The 6,751-nt window shown below is 43.0% G+C and overlaps 1 pseudogene; it reads left to right on the forward strand.

Annotated features, from left to right (window-relative positions):
* Positions 1-526: 526 nt before the first annotated feature.
* On the forward strand, positions 527-2,615 carry LOC119340935 (annotated as a pseudogene).
* Positions 2,616-6,751: the final 4,136 nt, after the last annotated feature.

Raw genomic sequence — 6,751 nt, forward strand, 5'->3', positions numbered from 1 at the left:
CGGGGCTGGCTCCACCAGGTGGTCTCTGGCCAGATAGCCAGCAAGGCCACCTTGCCAGTGACATTGTCATGCTACATAGCTATGTCAAGCGGTACAAGGTGTTCTTCTACTGCAACGCAACAGCGTTCATGGCATCACTCATTGTTCTGATCCTGCTCCTGGTCAGGGAGCTGAGCCGGAATGCAATTTGGCTCCGCTCGTTGCAGTTTGCAATGTTGGTTGACCTGCTGGGACTTATGGGGGGCTACGCTGCTGGGAGCTGCAGGGAGGTCAGAACATCCGTTTACATTTGGGTATTACTTGCTGGCATCTTCACATATGTTGCACTTCATGTAGTGTTCTTCCGGCATCTAGCGCCTGAATGGCTCCGAGACATATTCAGGAATATCCAGAGGTTCTGGGAGGATTCTATAGCACAAATTTTCAGCAGAAGTCACAACATCGGAGATGAACCAGATGCTCCTCTCCATGATAAAGTGGAGGCACTGGAGCAGAATCGCAGTTTCTTGCTGGTTGCTGCTACATTGGCAGCAGCAGTGACATATACTGCAGGGCTAAGTCCACCAGGTGGCTTCTGGCCCGACAACAAGGGCGGCCACATTGCCGGCGACCCGGTGCTTCGAGATCACTACCTCCGCCGCTTCAAGGTATTTATGGCCTGCAATTCGACTGCCTTTTCTGGATCACTTGTCATCATCATCATGCTCCTCAGCAAAACGGGAGTGAATCACATTGCCAAGTCAAATGTACTTCGGTTGTGGGTTCTGATCAGCCTGCTTGGCCTTATGGCTGCTTATGCTGCAGGGAGTTGCAGGGAAGTCCGTACGTCTATCTTTGTGTTCTCGCTTGTCGGCGCGGTCCTGCTCTACCTCATCATTCAATGGGTTGCTCCTATGGTGCCCAAGCCAGAATTTATCAGGGAGTGGATCAAGTGGATGGAAGGAGAGCAGAATAAGCTGATCTTGAAGCTAAACTCCTTTATGGATAGTTGCAGCACATCCAATGGGCAGGTGACACCATTAGAGTATGATGGGCAACATTCATACAACAATGATGCATCAAACACTGTTAGTATTGTGAAAGATGACTTAGGGAAGTTGCGCACATACCTTTTATTGCTTGGCATCCTTGCTGCGACTATTACATACCAAGCTGGGTTGCATCCCCCGGGCGGGTTTTGGCCAGACAGTCGAGATGGGCATCTTGCTGGAGATCCAATCCTAGAGGCCATCCATCCCATGCGGTACAAGACATTCTTCTACTGCAACGCCACTGCATTTGTGGCATCATTGGTTATCATCACTCTACTCCAGAGCCAGTTGATCACCATAGGTGCCATGAAACGATATGTGTTGCAGACAGCCATGGTTTTTGACCTCTTCAGTATAATGGGGGCATATGCTGTTGGCAGCAGCTTATCCCCATCAATATATGTGATAATCCTGGTCATCCTTGTTTTCTCTTATGTTGTGCTTCATATTGTTCTATTTGTGGTCGCAAGAGTTCCTGATGAAACAGCTCAGCAGCAAGATGATAACCCTGAAGTGAAAGATTTGGAGAAGCGGCGCAAGTTTCTAATGCTGCTTGCAATTCTGGCAGCATCCAGCACATACCAAGCCGGCATAAGCCCACCAGGTGGCTTCTGGGCTGACAACAGAGATGGCCACGAGGCAGGTCACCATTATTCAGTGATGAGTTTCCACGCCGTTACCAGGCTTTCATCTACTTGAATTCCACTGCTTTCATGGCATCATTGGCTGTAATTATGCTGCTTGTTAGTAGAAGGCTGTGTCACAAAGGATTGCAGGGGTACACACTGCGTGCATGTGTGCTACTAGATCTGATCAGTCTCATGGGTGCTTTTGCCGCTGGAAGCTGCCGAAAAGTGTCAGTGTCGGTTTATGTCATCCTAGTCTTGGCTGCTGTCTTTGCCTGCATCATGATTCTAGTTCTGGTACTGACTTTTGCAAAAGATAAGGTGTTCAACTTCTTTAACTGGATGTTTCACATCACTGCTTTCAAGCGTCCAAATCCACCCAAGAATCATGATAGAAGCATCAAAGTAAACAAAAAAACTAGCCAAAAATGGCGTAAAGACTTGATGCTGATTGGAACTTTCACAGTGTCCGTTACGTACCAAGCTGGGCTCCTTCCTCCAGGTGCCCTTTGGCCTGATGACCGTGATGGCCATTTCACAGGTGATCCAGTCATCCATGATACCCATCTGATACAGTATAAGGTATTCTTCTACTGCAATGCCACGGCGTTTATGGCATCGATGGTTATAGTCATCATGCTGCTGAATAGCACAATAAGTAAGTACAAGAGATCTCTACTTGCAATGAAAACAGCAATGGTGATGGACTTGCTTGGTCTGCTCGGGGCGTATGCTGCAGGCAGTTGTAGGAACTTGAAGACGTCGACATATGTTTTCGCACTCGTCATTGCTGTCTTCATCTATATTGTCATTCACATTTTTCTGTCGTTCGATAAAATGGCACGATTGGTAAGGACTATGGGAGAACAATGGATGCCATGCCTGACGAAGATATGGGTACTCATTGAAATTGAACCTTCAAACCATGGCCCATCTACTGAACAGCCTTGAGAGATGCTTCTAGCTGTGCATCTTAACTTTTTCTGTACAATTTATTCAAGTTTCTGTGGTTATGCTAAGAATGTATTTTCTCCACTTGTTTAAGTTTGAGAATTTTCAATCTTTCAAGACATAGTTTTGCACCAAATATGTAATGCAGTTCCTTCATGGTTTCAAATTTCGTGTTGAATGTAGCATTCCTGTAATCTGCCGAAACTCCCATACTTCCGTTCATCGCCAGAGGAATTCTAACAAAAACTTTCTTCTATATATTTGTCAAAAAGAGGTTGATGCAAACATTATGCTGGTTATTTGTAGTTTGGACAGCTATATCGAAGATCATGATGACATCGATGCATTATCAGCAAACAAATCCCAACCAAACTACGAGATTTATTGACTAGTTGTTCTGTTCAATGTATTCATGGTGTGTATAAATTTTGATATTGGATCTTTTTTATCTTGTGCATCTGAAATGTCTATGTCCAGAATATATTTATCCTTTCATGAAAATTATATTCAATTGCTTTACTGTTTATTTCCTCAAATCTTGGTTTTATTGCTGTACATATCTGTTTTAGTACTCTCTCAGATCAGTGCCAAGTTCTCAGTGCACACTATTTGTCTCACATTGCCGATCATTTGCCACTATACTCATATTTTCTCAGTGCACACTGAATATATTTTCTCAGTGCACACTGTTTGTAGTCAAACTATTCATGGATGCTCAATTTCAGATTCTACAAGGAAACGCTGCTGAACTGTGCTGTTCAAGTGGTGCTTAGGTTTTGCATTCTCGGACAAATGCTTTAGATTTTGTTTGTCAGGTTCAGATTTAAAATCTGGAAAGTTTTGCTTGGTCTCCTTTTGTTTCTTCAGGTTCTCCTCAGATGTGCTTCTCCTTAACCATACCACGTTTCAGTTCCTATTCAAAAATTGATTTGTCCCATTTGTTCAGGTTAGGTACAGTTGAAATGGTGTGTAGAAGTACACATTATTTATTTATTATTTTATATTAGCTAGGCTTCAGGTGTGAAATGTTCAGGTTTTTGCTGGTACCCGTCACAGCAGGAAGGAAAGAACACATTATTTATTTATTATTTTATTAGTTTATATTAGCATTCCAACTTCCTTTTCCTCGAGAATAATGTTGTGATAACTGTTTTTTCTGTCAAAAAGACCATCTCCCCCCACCCCAAAGAGCAACACTGCAAACAAACACCAACAATGTGGTGTGTAGAAGTACAACATAACAACTGCTCGCATATAGTCCCTCGACACTTATTTTGAGACGGACGGAGTACTGAAGTTGAGACACTTTTTTTTTTGAACATAAAAGTTGCGACACTTATTTTGGAATGGAGGGAGTATGTAAGAACAACGGTTAGTGTAAGACCTACAAAAGCGGTAATCCACTTCTGAACCCAGGCTCAGCTGCACCCGCGCTGACGAAAAATAAATAAAAACAAGTACTAAAAAAATTCAAATAATTCCAAAAAAATTGGATGGTAGATAATTTGATGCGTGAGGTTCGCTCCAATTTTTAAATCATTTGGACATCTGAGCAGCTCTCGGCAAAAAACACAAATTCGGAGTCTATAAAAATGCTAACTGTTCATGCACTGTTATAACCTGATTTGTCTTTTTTGATCAAAGCAGCTCAGATGTCCAAATGATCTAAAAATTAGAGTGAATCTCACAAATCAAATTATCTATCACACAAAAAAAATTAAATTTTTGGAACATTTTTAGTATTTGTTTTGAAAAAAAAAATCTGACTGGATGTAGATGTGCCTGGGCACCGAAACGCCGCACTCCTACAAAAGATCCAACAAGAACTACTGTCAGTAGCATATCGTCTATTTCCTGAAATTTCAAAAATCCACAAGGTAAGTGGCACAACCGAAAAATACATTTGTTGACCAAAATTGCGACTGGAGAATGACAGCTATTTCTATGTTAACAGTACACCCTCCGTCTCATAATGTAAGATATTTTTGATAAATAGTGTTAAAAAACGTCTAACCTTTTCGAAAAAAAAACGTCAAACCTTATGGCACGGAGGGAGTATGTGATTTCTCTTTCTCTTCTGAGCGGAAGTTATTTTATCAATGATCTAACCGGGATGATGTGATAATGTACACATTTCTTTGGAAACATGTACGTACACTAGATCCTAGGAGAAAAATACAACCAATACGCGGGAGTGGCGTTTTGGCTTCGGGTCCACGTGATCTCGCTACCCGGAGCATCGAGCAGACCACGGGGATGCGTGCCAAATTGAATACCGCTCCAGATACGGTCATGTGAAAAATCCATCGCGTTCATTCTGGCGTATGGCAAGGTCTGGTTGTTGTATTTAATGAAAACGTTTTGGCAGTTGGGACAGCGCATGCATGACAAATTTATGAGAGGTAAGTCCTGATCGCAAGTTAGAGGTCAAGTCCTGATCGAAGTGAGAGAAAAGAGAACAATTTTTTATTGGTTTTCATTGTATTTCGTGTCAAATTTTGATCATAGATTGAACTAGCAAAATGTTCATGCATGTCACAAAAAATTATATCATTGGAAATTATGTTCAAATACGAATCCAGCGATATAATTTTTTTAACATGCATTAATATTTTGTTAGTTAAATCTTTGGTCAAAATTTGGCACAAACTACAAAGGGGACCTATAAACCAGGACGGAGGTAGTATAAAGGTCAAGTTCTAATCAAAATGGAAGGTCAAGTCTGTTGGAATTTGCTAGTAGGCCTTTGGCCCAAAGCCCAACTAAAATTCTGAAATTCTCTTGGCCCATTCATGCACATATGTGAGTGGAGTGAGTGAGACTAAAGTTTATTCCCACCCCGGAAGTTGAGAGAGAGTTGCACCTCTTTATAAGGTGGGCTCTTTTACCACTTGTATGAGCATGAGAAGAGGAGACCTACACGCACGCCTCGCCTCGCCTCGTCACGACGCGCCGCGGGTTGCGGGATCGAGCCGAGGACAGAGCTATGCACGTTGTCTATATTTTTGCCGCCGCTTCGTATGGTTTCTCACCACCGTTACACGAGAGGGGCGATCAGGTTTTTGGGGAGCGCACTCGCGCGACTGCTGGCAGCGACGACTTTGCGAACAATGACTTCTTCCCCGACCTCGGCAACCTCATCCTCGACGACATGGAAGACAATGTCGACGCCGGCGGTGCTGTTCCCGCTGCACCGTATGTGATTATATCCTTCCTGTTCGAGATCATGGTAGAATTCATGCTTCTATTATGTGCCCTAGATGTGATTTGTTCATCTACTATGCTAGTTCACATGATTAGTTTAATCTCTGCTATTGCTGTCATGATTTATCTTTTGTTCATTCGGATTAAATCTCGTAGTAATTTGCTCATATTTCCAACAATCCAAAAACCTGATTATAGGCAATTTACTCCGAGTGGTTTTGCTGCGCATGTAAAGTCGCCTGCCTTTAAGGGGGCGCAATATAAGAGGTGGCGCACGAGAGCAGTCTACTGGTTTCAGACCATGGGCTGCTATGATGCCACCAAGGGCAAGCCTGAAGGCGATCTTAATCTAGCACAGCTGGAAGCTTTTGAGAAGATCGATACTCTCTTTAAAGGCGCTCTTCTGAATGTTCTTGATGACTCCATTGTAGATTCGTATATGTCGTTTGACAACGGCAAGGACATGTGAGCTGCGCTCAAGGTCAAGTTTGGTGCCTCGGACGCCGGTAGCGAGTTGCACATCATGGAGCAATTCTATGACTACAAGACGACTGATGAATGCTCTGTTGTATAGCAGGCTCATGAGATACAGTCGCTCGCAAAAGAACTTGAGTACTTCAAGTGTGTGTTGCTGAACAAATTTGTTGTCGGAGGCATCATTGCCAAGCTTCCACCTTCGTGGAACAATTTTGCTACTTCCCTGAAACACAAGAGACGGGAGTTTTCCGTTACGGATCTCATTGGTACTCTTCATGTTGAAGAGAAGACGAGAGCAAAGGACACACATTCTCAAGTTGTTGAGGGAGATTCTAGTGCCCACATAGTACAGAAGAAGAACTTCCATCCCAACAAGTTCAAAAACAACAAGAGCAAAACTCAGGGCAAAGGCAAGTTTGACACAAAGAACAAGTCGTCACATTCTATCAACTTCAAGAAGAA

Source organism: Triticum dicoccoides, chromosome 7B (assembly GCF_002162155.2).
Source record: "Triticum dicoccoides isolate Atlit2015 ecotype Zavitan chromosome 7B, WEW_v2.0, whole genome shotgun sequence".
Classification (NCBI taxonomy): domain Eukaryota; kingdom Viridiplantae; phylum Streptophyta; class Magnoliopsida; order Poales; family Poaceae; genus Triticum; species Triticum dicoccoides.